Raw genomic sequence first — 15,069 nt, forward strand, 5'->3', positions numbered from 1 at the left:
CTACTGTTGCATAACTTTGATTACGGTAGCATTACTTATTCATATTGAATTGATTCATGTATGATTTACTTACCAATGTTATACAAGTGATTGTTATACTTGATTTCTTTCCATATATGGAGTTACCATATATGTGATGATATGAATTGATGCATGTGTATGCTTACGTATGGTTTGGAAAGGAGAGGTGTCCTTTTGACACTACTGTCCTTGGACTACTACGGGAATATTATGGGATGTTTCCGGAGATGCCCTCTGGACACCTTCCTAAAGCTGTTGGATGACATATATAGGATTGTCTAGTAGTGTTTGGCTAGGATGTCTGTTATGTCGGACCCTAATCGGAGGGGTATTGAGACCGAACGACCCGTGGTAGCAATGGGGATTCATGGGCGCTCAAGACCGGTAACCAACCCGTGAGAGGACAGGGAATCACATTGTGGGGGCCATTTGTTGGTAGGGTTGCATATGGTTAGACTTGGGCTCACGGGCGCTTAAGACCGGTAACCAACCCGTGAGAGGACGTGAGAGCTTCCCGTTTACCATATGTGGATAACCAATAGGGTTGATGAGTCCGTAGTCCGAGTTGGTCGGTGCCATAGGATACGGCGACTCTAGTGTGAAGGATACCGGAAAGGATCGTCGGGGACGAGGAATGGGAGTATCTGGATCGACTTGATGTAACCAAGTAGAAGACTTGCATTTGGCTAGGTATTACCACGACATGCGCCGGTACTTATACCAAATGGTTGTGAGAGAGTGTGTTGACTTAACCCCCTGCCAAGGTTTGTCTCGAGGGATGAAGGACCCATTACCAATCGGCTGCTCAAGACCGGTGAAATGATCCGTGAGAGAATCCAAGATATCTTAAATGGTTGAGGATGTGAGTGGACTTTCCTAAAGAAGTACGGTGCTATGACTTAAAGCATGTCGCCAATAGAGACCAGCATACTTAGAGTTAGATTCATTCATTCATTGTTTGTCTCATATCATATTGCATTTATGATTGTTACGGAATCCTGCCATTTATGTTATTATGGATTTTAAGCGCCTTCTTGAGGGTTTCTTTGAAACTCATTCCTTTATTGTACAATGTTGTTAGACTATCCTGCAGTACGGAATACTATGACGGTCCCTATGAGGAAGCGCAAGGCGAAGAGACATATCTCCGGGGAAGGTGATTGCGGTTACCACAATTACTACGAAGATCCCACGGGTGGTTATGCTCCGTACGATGCTTAGTCCGACCATTGAGTGGAAGCGTCCTTGTGCTATTTATGAGATCTACACCTACAAGGATGTCGTCTACAAAGTGGAGAATAATTTAGTTACCCAATGTACTTGCTCTTTGGGATTAGATTTTATCTAGTTTATTCTTTAGAGCTACTTTTCCATTTGGATGTAAAGTGGGATTTTTGCTTCACTTTACTTATCTGTTTGACACTACGATTATATCTATTATTCCGTTTCGTTTATGATTCATTCTTTCATTATTGGATCTATGATTTATCTTCCGCACTCTTGTTATGGTTGTTCATGATTATGTTATTGTTTATGTGGGAGGTTGATCACTCGATACCTGATCTTCGGGCTGTGGATCACACTCTCGGGTATGCCAGATAGGGTACCGGCTGGGAGGGCGTGAGTTGGTATCGAGCCCAAGGTTCGAGGAGATCCTAACCACAAAAGACAACAAGCTGAACATTCTGAGTCATTGATCCGAAATGACTCTTCTACTCTTAGAAGTGAATAATAGAACACTGAATTAGAAACTTGAACTTTGAGGCATAACGAGAACATTTACGAATAACATACCATAATTATACTTGAACAAATGTCACTAATGCAAGGAAAATAAAAGTGCATAATATACAATAATTAAAGAGAAACAAAATGAACTTCATTAATTTCAAAAGTTTTTACAATGATTACATCTGAAATGCATAAAGGGAAAATCCTAAAGTACGGTCTATCTAGGTGATCTACTACGATCTCTATATGCTCGAACTCCTCTGCTAGGCTGAGTCACACGACGCTCTATCTGTCTGTCGAGACTCCATCCTCTCGTACATCTGCTCTGTCCGACCTCCATCCTCTCTAGCATGGAAGTCATCGATCTCATCTGTGCACCAAGATCTGAAGTCTCCGGAACCGCATGTGAAGGGCCGCCTGCCTCGAAGTGTGATGAAGGAAACTCGTGATGCACAGGCTCAGCCTCGCGCATATCTGTATCATCTCCGGCCTGATCATCACTATCGGGACCGATATCCTCTCCTCCATCCTCTGATCCCTCATCCTCATCCTACGATTCATCATCATCCTCACCCTCTGGACCGGAGATCTCTCTAGCGATGTAGTCTCATCGTCGAATGGTCCGAGTCCCAATGGGGTATCCACTGTGATCTAGTGTCCATCGGAGTATCCTCGAAACTCACCCCGAAATGCACGAAGATCAAAGTCGAAGCCTCCCATAGCAAAGGTTCCGCATGCTAGGCCGCGAGAACTAAGTCCGGCATGACCTGCTGAATGATGTAGGAAAGATCGATCTCGAAGCCCATGTAGATGCGGTAAATGACCAAGGCCTCCATCAACGTGACCCGATGGTGATGTCCGGCTTTCGGCATGATGTTTCGGCCGACTATGCGACCGATAATACGTGCGAGAACCCGTCATCCGTCCGCTAGTCCACGGTGTGAAGCATCGGCGGCTATCCCATAGCGTAGAGCATATCTCGCGAAGCTCGTACGGCATCGGATGGCTGTCCGGTGCTGCTCCTGCGGGTATCCACACACTGCTTGCTGTGGGTAGTAAGGGACTGCAAGATCTCGGCCGGTGTCCGGGTGGAGAAGCGAATCCGAGTCGAAGGACCACTGCTCCACGAGGACAAGTACGAGTGGATGTCCACGGCCCCGAGCCTCCTCGTGTAAGTAAGGTTCTTTGAAGAACAACCTCACTAGCTCCGGGTATACCGGCAAATCCTCGGTGAAGAGGTGAGTCCACTTGTAAAGTGTCGAACCTCTGCCGGATCTGAAGGCTACGAGCTGGCGTAAGTGAAGTAGACGCCCCATCTCGATGTTACAATAGCTGAAGTAGGCCTCGTATAGAAACTCGGCCTGAGGTGTGTCAAATAGGTCCGGTCTCCTAACCTCCTCTCTGGGCTCGAAAGGAACCTGACCTCTGCCCCTAAGAGCACCTACGATGCGACCTCGACCTCTACCTCCTCCTCGTCCTCCCCTCTGCATGATGTATCTGTGGAAGAGACAAGAGACATTTCCAATTAGTGCTATTTCAAGATTTGAGCCAAAAGGGTATTTTCGTAATTTTTCGGAAAATTTCAAATTTGGGGGAAATTTGATTTGAACATACTAGCATGTGCACAATACTTGGAATTTCATGTCTATGAAGTTGTTTTGATGAAAATCGATCGAAAACATGGATTAAAGCGAAAAATTCAGCAAGAAGAAATTTGGGGATTTTGCAATTTAGGTCAAAATTGGATTTTTGAAAAGTTGAAATTGGTTAAATCAAATTGTATGGACCTATCTACAATGTCATCTTGAGCATGTAGCATTTGATCTCGTGCGAAAATTTCAAGCGGTTTGAGAGAAAACGAAATTTTTCTAAAGATATCGATTTCGATATAAAACTTTGCGAGATGAGCACCAAATGTGTTAAAACTTGTTGTCTATGCATGTCATTGTGTTTAAAACCTAGGGAATATGTTTCTAAGCATTCCTAAGCATGATTTCTAGCATTGGATACAAGTAAAGCATGGTTTTATTGAAATGCAAGCATGAGAAGATGAAAATGGAAGAAAGAATGAGAGATTTACCTTGTTTGTGAAGATGGTGTGTTGTGGTGTTGTTGTTGAAGCACTAAATCACCTCAAGAACACTTGTGGGAACTCTTGGATATTTTCCCTAGAGCTCTCTCACCTTTGGAAGAAGTTAGAATGAGGTTGGAATGTGGAAATGAGGCTTATAATGCGAATTTTCGCATTACATCTTCATTAGTCGGCATTGGTCGTTGGGTCACTCGACCAACCACTCGACCAATGGTCACGGTGACCTCATTTGCTGTTGAATTTTTGGAAAATGTGATTTTTGCCTTATGGAATATTGTTTGATGACTATATGGATATATTTGAGCATGATTTAAGTTTTCAAATCATTTGGACTTGTGGTTTATGTTGAATCTTCGAAATTCGGTATTTTGATGTTCTCGGTTTTGCGAGAATGGTTACTGCGAGAAGTGGGCGTGGTGAATCCGGTGGTCATGGAGGTGGTGAAATACCTCGGGGAGGTGGTGAAGTACCTCATGGAGGTGGTGAGATACCAAATGCTGATCGGGGTACTCATGAGATCCCTGGTGCCCCGAATGTTGGAAGTTTGGGAGATATTGCCAATATCATGGGCAATATGATGCGGCGACAAGCGGCTCGGTTCAACCGGATGTTGGTGGGTTTCATGACTCTGCATAATGAGACCCGGGCTGGTGCTAATGTGAATCCTCATGCCGCGATCTGAATGCGGGAGGTTTAGTGGAACTCCTCATACTACTTTGATGGAGAGTTTTACGAAGATGCAAGTACCCACTTTTCTTGGAGTTACCAAGGACCCCTTGTTTCCTAACAAGTGGCTTCGTGAGTTGGAGAAGGCTTTCCGGCATCTGCAATGCTCGGAAGCTCGGAAGATTTTGTTTCTTTGAGCGAAGTTGCAACAAGAAGCTGATGCATGGTGGATTTCCACTCGTCTGTTTTGGAAGGTTTGCATGCGGGAGTTGTAACTTGGGAGTTATTCAAAGAGGCTTTTTGTATGAACTACTTTCCCGAGGCGGTGAAGGATGCAAAGGAAGGCTGAGTTTATGATTCGACTCAAGGAACTTTGTCTGTGTTGGAGTACCAACGAAGTTCGAGGAGCTTCATTTCTTTGCTCCAGATTCTTTGAAGGAAGACCTCGCGAAAGCAAAGAAGTTCTTCAAAGGGCTAGCGCCACTGCCATTAAAGCTTATCTCACGGTCCGGCCTATAGTGAGCTATGCTCAAGTGGTGCGAGAACTCGAAGAAGTTGGAAGAAACGAGAGAAGGAAAGTGCTCGTGTGCAAAAGCCTTGGCGGTCAAGGAATTCTGGTTTGGTGGATCGCAATGACCGTCGTTATGTGAGACCTACACCCTACCCCACTCCTACCTTTCGGGCTAAGAGTGTAGGTCGGAACACGGGTTTTCAGCAGCCGGCCGGTTTAAACGGTATGGCGGAAACCGACCACCAGCAAATGCAAGTGCAAGTGCAAGTGCGAGTGCAAGGCCTTTTGTTCGGAAGCCCTCTGTTGCAGCCACCCCTGTTGGATCCGGCAATCTGTTTGCTTCTCTTTGCAAGCAAGCTGGTCATTTTGCTCGTGCTGTCCGAAGCGGCACCTTGACGGCCTTTGCCCCGGTGGTGAAGAGTGCTCCTGCTCCTCCCTCTGGTAGAGTTTTCAGTATTTCCGATGCTTGAGCGGGATCCAAGCCATGATGTGATTACGGGTACATTGTTAGTCGCTTCTATTTCTGCATTTGTCTTATTTGATACGGGTGCATCTCATTCGTTCATGTCATCTGCATTCATCAAGAAGACTAACCTAATCCACGAGAAGTTGTCTAGTTGTTTATTGATTAGTACACCTCTTTGGTCTGTTGTGAAACTAGATAAGGGGTTATCTAAATGTCTGTGTTGATTGGTGAGAAGAACTTGGAAGCCAATTTTGTGATTCTTGACATGAAGGACTTCGATGTTATTTTGGGAATTGATTGGTTGACAGCCCACAAAGCTGTGTTCCTTTGTTCCTCAAAGAAGATTCGGTTCCATATTTGTGGAAGTCCGGTCTTTGAATTTCAAGGTGAAAAGAGAAGGGTTTGTAAGAAGGTCTTTATGCTGCTTGCTTGATGCAAGTCTATGCCCTAGTGGATGATGCTTCATCTGAAGGCAAGGGTATAGTGGAGAAAAGAGTCGATGAAGTCGAGTTGTCTGCGACTTTGTTGATGTCTTCCACGATGACCTATCGGGTGTGCCTCCGGACGAGAGATGTCGAATTCTCTATTGATCTCGTCCACTGGTGCCGCTCCGGTATCTAAAGCTCCGTATAGGATGGCTCCTGCTTGAGTTGAAAGAGTTGCAAAATCGGTTGAATGAGCTCATTGATAGAGGTTTCGTACAGCCTAGTGTGTCACCTTGGGGAGCTCCGGTCTTGTTCGTCAAGAAGAAAGACGGTAGTATGCGCTTGTGCATCGACTACCGTGAGTTGAATAAGTTGACTATCAAGAATAGATATCCGCTGCCCAGAATCGATGATCTCTTCGATCGGTTGAAGGGTGCGATTGTGTTCTCGAAGATTGACTTAAGGTCCGGATATCACCAATTGAAAGTGAAGTCTAGTGATATCTTCAAGACGGCTTTCCGAACGCGGTATGGTCACTACGAGTTTAGAGTCATGCCCTTCGGATTGACCAATGCTCTGCGGTGTTCATGGACCTCATGAACCGAGTATTTCATGATGTGCTTGATAAGTTTGTGATTGTTTTCATTGATGACATCTTGATCTATTCGAAGAGCGAAGAAGAGCATGCGAGTCATCTAAGTTTCACTTTGCAAAGGTTGCGGGAAAAGAAGTTGTTTGCTAAGTTTAGCAAGTGTGATTTACGGCTTAAGAGAGTGGTTTTCCTTGGTCATGTAGTTTCAGCCGAAGGTATTCGTGTCGATCTGAAAAGGTCCAAGCTGTGGCTGATTGGGAGAGACCGAAGTCGATATCGGAAATAAGAAGTTTTCTTGGATTGGCGGGTTACTACCGAAGGTTTATTGAGAACTTTTCTCGGTTGGCTGCTCCTATGACTAAGTTGACCGGGAAAGAAGAGAAGTTTGTTTGGTCGGCGCTTTGTGAGAAGAATTTCCAAGAGTTGAAAGATAGATTGACAAGTGCCCCGGTTTTGACTATACGATAGTTCCGGTGGTATGACGATTTATACCGATGCGTCAAAGATTGGTTTGGGTTGTGTGCTTGATGCAACATGGCAAGGTCGTAGCCTATGCTTCTCGGCAATTGAAGGATTATGAGCGGAATTACCCCACTCACGATCTAGAACTTGCCGCCGTTGTCTTTGCTTTGAAGATTTGGAGACATTATCTTTACGGTGAGAAGATTGCCATTTTCACGGATCATAAGAGTTTGAAATATTTCTTTACCCAAAAGGAGTTGAACATGAGACAAAGGAGATGGTTGGAACTAGTCTCCGATTATGATTGTGATATTCGGTATCATCTGGGAAAGCAAATGTTGTTGCTTGATGCTCTTAGTAGGAAGAACCGAGAAGAAGACTTTGGATTTAAATGCTTTGAGTTTACCATTGTGGTCTTCTATTGAGAGTTTTGGTTTGGAAATCGTCCACGAGAATTCTGATTTTATTCTTTACTGCCATGACGGCAAGATCTGGTCTTAGAGATAAGATTGTTGCTCTGCGAAGTTACGATCAGGAGTTTTTGACCAAAGTTGAGAAGATTTCTTTGAATCTGAGTCGGACCCCGACTTTGGTATATCCATGGATGGTGCTTTGTTGTTTAGAGGAAGGCGTGTGTGCACATGAAGCGATGAAGTTAAGAATGAAATATTGAAGGAAGCACACCGGTCGGTCTTTCTTTGTACACCGGGAAGCACCAAGATGTACAAGGACTTGAAGGAACATTTTTGGTGGATTGGTTTAAAGGCGGATGTTGATGATTTTGTTGCCAAGTGTGAGACTTGCCAACGTGTTAAAGCCGTTCGACAACCTCCATCTGGATTACTTCAACCCCTTCCTATTCCTAGTTGGAAGTGGGAAGATATCTCCATGGACTTTGTGACTAGCTTGCCTCGGACAAGTAAAGGCAATGACACTTTGTGTGGGTGATTGTTGATAGGTTGACCAAATCAGCCCATTTCATTCCTATGAAGATCACTCATACTACGGATAAGCTAGCCGGGCTTTATGTGGATAATGTGGTTCGTCTGCATGGTGTGCCATTGAGTATTGTCTCGGATCGTGATCCTAGGTTCACCTCAAGGTTTTGGAATAGTTTGCGAAGGCCTTGGGAACCCAATTGAACTTGAGTACAGCTCATCATCCACGGTCGATGGACAATCGAGCGGACAATTCGGACATTGGAAGACATGCTCGGATCTTGTGTGGTGGATATGGGTGGAAATTGGGATGAACACCTAGCTTTGGTTGAGTTTGCCTATAACAACGGTTATCAAGCAACAATAGGCATGGCTCCATTCAAGGCTTTGTATGGTAGTACTTGTAGGACACCTTTGTCTTTGGACTGAGGCAAGTGAACGAAAAGTCTTAGGTCTGAGATGATTGAAGCTACAAGTGCTATGGTAGATATGATAAGAGAAAGGATTAAGTCTGCCCGATCGAGACGAAATCTTATCTTGATAAGAGAAGGACCGATTTGGAATTTCAAGTTGGAGAGAAAGTCTTTACGAAGGTCTCACCAATGAAGGGTGTGATGAGATTCAATGTTAAGGGTAAGCTTAGCCCTCGTTACATTGGACCTTTCGAGATTTTGGAAAAGGTTGGACTGTTGCGTATCGATTAGCATTACCTCCGTCTCTTGCTGGTGTGCACAATGTGTTTCATATTTCGATGCTCCGAAAATACATAGAGAATCCGGAACACATTTTGCAGCAAGCACTGAAGGACTTAGTGCTGATTTGACCTATGATGAAGAACCGGCCGAAATCCTGGATAGGAAGGACAAGCAGGTGCGGAATCGCGCCATTCCTTTGGTGAAGATTCGGTGGAAGAACCATACCCCTGAAGAAGCTTCTTGGGAGAAGGAAGAAGACATGAAGGAGAAGTTTCCTTACCTCTTTGGAAGCACGAGTGCGCTTTCAATTTCGGGGACGAAATTTCTTTAAGGGGGAGAGAATGTGAAACCCAGCCCTAACCTTGACCCGGAAACCTTGTTATTTGTAGGTCCGATGACCCGAAGTAAAGTAAGAAGTCAGCTTTGGGCCATCCCAGTAGAGGACTTGGTGTCGGCTTTGAATCCATGAAGGTTGATGATGAGGTTCTATTTATGGAAACAGAATCCTGATGAAGATCTAATTAGTTGATGGACTTGGAGTGCTCTCTATCTTGGTTTGAAGGCATTTCTACCTACTAGGTAAGTCACTTGACTTGTGTGCAAAACCCCTTTAGGTTTGGATTTGATCTGGGCCTTCAATTCCCTGTTTTGGCCTTCTTTATCTGCATTGGTCGGCTGATTGGTCGGCTGGGCCAGTCGACCAATCCACTCGACCAATGGGTCTTTGTCTTTGGCAATTAGGTTGATTCTTGCTCTATTTAAGTCTAACCTCGAGTCCACTTCGTATTTGCTGCCTCCAAACCCTCTGGAGCAGACCAAAGACCTCTGCAAGTCATCTCTCTTGCATCCTTGGAGTTTTCTTGGCGGATCTTCGTCGGAACTCTTCTTTTTGCATCAAAAGGTATGTCTACTCTCTCTTCTTCTCCTACATCTTTGTTTTTCTTTCCTTTTTGAGTTGAGGCAGTAGAAGAGATGCTTGCATCCTCTGTTGCAAACATCTCTGAACATGTTCTCATGATCATCCTAAGGATTTAAGGCTAGAACAATGATCTTAACCATGATCATTGCAAGCTTTTGAAGGATTCATGATCAAACCATGATTTAATCTCTGATAATTTTCTAATCTGAATTCTGATCTCTTTGGATCTTCTTTCATTGATCATGTTAGTGGTTAATGGTTGTGTTTTCTTTCTATGATCCATAATCCATAGAATTCTAGTTGTTCTCTTCTACCTTACTATGTGTTCTTCATGATGCATGATAGTACATATATGGTAGGTTTTATTTCCTTATTTAGATTTATGCTTCTAAGCCTTATTCCATGAAGACCTATGCATGTTTTCATGTTTTCATTACCAAAAGCAATGATCCATCCTCCTATAGTTCTTGTCTTTGTTTTCTATTTCAAAATTCATCAAGATCCATGTTTGATTTATTTATGGTAACTTTTTGTTTCCTAATTTGGATCTTGATACCTTGATTTGATTAGTGTTTTGAGGTCCCCTATATGTTAGAATACTACTGACGTAGTCTACCCCTTGATTAGTACCCTTTTGAACCACCAAATTCGGATTTCATATCTCAAAACTCTGATTTTCTAAGCTCTTTATCTGCATTGGTCGACTGATTGGTCGACTGGACCACTCGACCAATCCACTCGACCAATGAGTACAGCAACTCCAGAATTGGTCTGTTTCGGATGTTTTGACATATATTCTGTTAGGGATCTTTCCTAATATGTTGTATATACTTGTTTAGGACCTTCTTCTCAAGTTTGCCAAGATCTTACTTGATTTCTTAGGATTCTTTGCGAGTTATAAAAGGTAAGGATGGTTATTTCCTTAATTACATAGATAGCATGAATCTAGTTTCTATATTTGAATATCATTAATATGTTTCCTAAATTAGATTCTTACAATGATATTCTACTGTTGCATAACTTTGATTACAGTAGCATTACTTATTCATATTGAATTGATTCATGTATGATTTACTTACCAATGTTATACAAGTGAATGTTATACTGATTTCTTTCCATATATGGAGTTACCATATATGTGATGATATGAATTGATGCATGTGTATGCTTACGTATGGTTTGGAAAGGAGAGGTGTCCTTTTGACACTTCGTCTCCTTGGACTACTACGGGAATATTATGGGATGTTTCCGGAGATGCCCTCTCGGACACCTTCCTAAAGCTGTTGGATGACATATATAGGATTGTCTAGTAGTGTTTGGCTAGGATGTCTGTTATGTCGGACCCTAATCGGAGGGGTATTGAGACCCGAACGACCCGTGGTAGCAATGGGGATTTATGGGCGCTCAAGACCGGTAACCAACCCGTGAGAGGACAGGGAATCACATTGTGGGGGCCATTTGTTGGTAGGGTTGCATATGGTTAGACTTGGGCTCACGGGCGCTTAAGACCGGTAACCAACCCGTGAGAGGACGTGAGAGCTTCCCGTTTACCATATGTGGATAACCAATAGGGTTGATGAGTCCGTAGTCAGGGACTATGAGGACTCTAGTGTGAAGGATACCGGAAAGGATCGTCAGGGACGAGGAATGGACGTATCTGGATCTGACTTGATGTAACTAAGTAGAAGACTTGCATTTGGCTAGGCTTTACCCTGACATGCGCCGGTACTTAGACCAATGGTTATGTGAGAGAGTGGTGACCTATACCCCCTAGCCATGGAATGTCCCGAGGGATGCCGGAACCCATTACCAACTGATGATGAGTGATTGAGACTTTCCCTACGAAGTACGGTGCTATGACTTAAAGCATGTCCGCCAATAGAGACCAGCATACTTAGAGTTAGATTCATTCATTCATTGTTTGTCTCATATCATATTGCATTTATGATTGTTACGGAATCCCGCCATTTATGTTATTATGGATTTTAAGCGCCTTTACGAGTTTCTTTGAAACTCATTCCTTTATTGTACAATGTTGTTAGACTATCCTGCGAGTACGGAATACTATGACGGTCCCTATGAGGAAGCGCAAGGCGAAGAGACATATCTCCAGGAAGGTGATTGCGGTTACCACAATTACTCTGAAGATCCCACGGGTGGTTATGCTCCATACGATGCTTAGTCCGACCATTGAGTGGAAGCGTCCTTGTGCTATCTATGAGATCTACACCTACAAGGATGTCGTCTACAAAGTGGAGAATAATTTAGTTACCCAATGTACTTGCTACTGGGATTAGCTTTTATCTAGTTTATTCTTTAGAGCTACTTTTCCGCTGGATGTAAAGTGGGATTTTTGCTTCACTTTACTTATCTGTTTGATACTCTGATTATATTTATTATTCCGATTCGTTTATGATTCATTCTTTCATTATTGGATCTATGATTTATCTTCCGCACTCTTGTTATGGTTGTTCATGATTATGTTATTGTTTATGTGGGAGGTTGATCACTCGATACCTGATCTTCGGGCTGTGGATCACACTCTCGGGTATGCCAGATAGGGTACCGGCTGGGAGGGCGTGACACTATCCCAGTCAGCATCACTGTAACCTCTCAACCTCAAATCTAAACCACTATATGTGAGCATGAGATTTGTCATCCCACGAAGGTAACGGAAAATCTATTTTACTGCCTGCCAGTGGGTAAGTCCTAGGTTACTCTGGTAATGACTGACCATCCCAACAGCATAGCAGATATTTGGGTGCGTGCATATCATCGCATACATCAAACTACCAACCACAGAAGCATAGGGTACTCTTGACATTTGATTTTTCTCTTCTTCATTCTTAGGGCATTTATCTAGGCTCAATCTACACGTTTTGTCCATTGGTGTGTCAATGGGCTTAGAATTTTGCATGTGGAATCGTTCAAGGACTTTTTATAAGTAAGTTTGTTGAGACAAACCAAGAAAGTTCTTTGAGCGATTCCTCACTATCTAGATGCTAACACAAAGTTGGCTTCACCCATGTCCTTCATCTCAAATGTGAAGGACAACCACTCTTTAATGGTGACAATCATGTCAATGTCATTCCCTACTAAAAGGATATCATAGACATATAAAGAGAGAACTAAGAATCCTTTCTTGGACCATGTTATATACACACAATGATCTTCTTCAATCACATCAAAGCCATTAGAAGTTACAGCATGATGAAATCTAAAATACCAATGTCTGGACGCTTGTTTTGAGGCCATATGCGGAACGTTTAAGGCGGAAAACTTTGTGCTCATGTCCCTTAGACTCAAAACCCACTGATTGATCCATATAGATCTCTTCGTCTAGTTCTCCGTTGAGAAATGACGTTTTAACGTCTATTTGAAAGAGTTCTAGATCTAGTCTTGCCACAATGGATAGTATAAGACAAATGGATGCTATCCTCACCACAGGGGAGAATGTCTCATCATAGTCCACACCCTCTCTTTGGGTGTAGCCTTTCGCCACAAGTCATGAATAATATTTGTCAATTGATCCATCGGCCTTATGCTTAACCTTAATAATCCATTTGTTCCCAATAGTTTTGCAATTAGGTGGAGGATCAACTAACTTCAAACCTGGTTCTTTTCCATAGAACTCAACTCATCTTCTATAGCAACCAACCATTTGTCCTTAGCATGTGATGATAGCGCTTCCTTTAGAGATGCAGGCTCCTCCTCATCACCTAAGGCACACAAAAGGGCGTCCCCTTCAATCTCGAATTGACGACGGGGAATATGTCCTCTTGTGCTTCTATGTGCGTTGAGATCACAATCGTTTATGGGTGTGTTCCCACTAGGTACACTCCCACTAGGTTCACAGTCTACATTCATGCTCCCACTTGATGCACTATGACCATTATCTTCTCTGGCGACTAAAGGATGTGTTCTTTCCCCACCCTCGCCAAGAGGATTTGGTATGTTGTGATCCTCCTCTATCTCATAGAGGTCAAGATCTCTATGTGCATTAGATAAACTAGGGTAATATGCTTCTAGAAATTTGACATCTCGTGACTCAATCTCAGTCATACCTCCACTAGGTTGCTCACCATACATAATGTATCCCTTAGAGCTATTAGGATACCTCACAAAGATGCATTTCTTAGCTCTAGGTCCTAACTTCCCGTACTTATGGGAAGAGGTGTGAACATACCCAACACAACCCCATGGTCATAAATGTCCTAGAGCTGGCTTTGTACCTTTACATACTTCATAAGGTGTAGATGGTATTAATTGAGATGGTACTCTCATCTTCTCGAGCATTTGCCCACAGGAGTGCAGCGGGGTAGAGTCAGTGACCGAGCTATATCCCTCATGCAGGATCATCTCCAGGATCATAGCACGGAACTTGCTACCTAAGGCAGGTCATCAGAGTGAGATTTCACTCATGCAGGCTATAATGACCTTTTCAGTGTACACCCGCTACCAGATAGACTTGGCTTACATAATCCAAAATGCCATGATCTACCGAGTGACACATCCGGGGGGAGCAAACCTTGGATACGGGCGACTTCTGGCACGGATCTTTGAGCACTTCGGGGTCGACTTCGAGGGAGAGGAGGCTGTCCTAGTTGGGCATGGCGGTAGGATAGGGCACAGATTGGTCGCTCAGATGCACTTAACGGGCGGACCAAACTCACCAGAGATGCCAGCCGAGCAGGAGGACATGGATGTAGAGACTGATGATGAGGATCATGCAGACTCGCCAACACCTTCCTAGTTCGAGACAGGAGGCACATCTGGGGCTCAGGATACTTCGGAGGTCGCACCACCTTGGGCTAGGGGTCTGTTCACTCGGATGGACCAGTTTGAGCAGGGACAGGTAGAGATGAGGGGCCAGATAGCAGAGTGCCTTGACATACTCCGCCAGATGAGACTAGCTCCACCACCACCACCACAGCAGTAGATAGGTCTAGGTTTTGATTCACTTTGATTCAGTACTGACTTTAGGATTTAGATATGTTTATTGTAGTTTTTATTCAGCACATGTTCATTCCCTAACATTTTGTAAAGCGTAGAGTATGCTCCAAGTTATGTAAAGCTTTATCTTATCAATGAAATACAGTTATGTTTATTGCACTTGTATTATTGTCTCTTATGCATTTTCTTGATAATTACAATGTGAGAATGTATTTCACTTGACTTATTGTAAGTTATTCAAAATAAGATCCACTTACTTTCTCAGTTTGTTTCTAACGAAAGATGTTCTATTACTCACTCTAATTCTTTTGAGTCACTTCTGGATCTATGACTCAGATTGCTCATCTAACACTTGTATTAATTATTATTGACTTCGTAAAACCATGGCTCTGATACCACTCTGTCACACCCCACCCGTCGGTCTCGGTTACCCGCCCGACAACCCGTGGGTGCGATCCGTCACAAGATCCAAGGTTTTAGTCTATCAACAATATTTAAGACAATATAGATACTCAAGAGCAAAGAATATTCAATAACTGAATTAAATGAATTACAGGAGTCCAAAATACTCCAATATCAAAGGAAATAAATAAAGAAT

Source organism: Hakea prostrata, chromosome 6 (assembly GCF_041222555.1).
Source record: "Hakea prostrata isolate BN-2017 chromosome 6, UWA_Hpros_2, whole genome shotgun sequence".
Lineage (NCBI taxonomy): Eukaryota > Viridiplantae > Streptophyta > Magnoliopsida > Proteales > Proteaceae > Hakea > Hakea prostrata.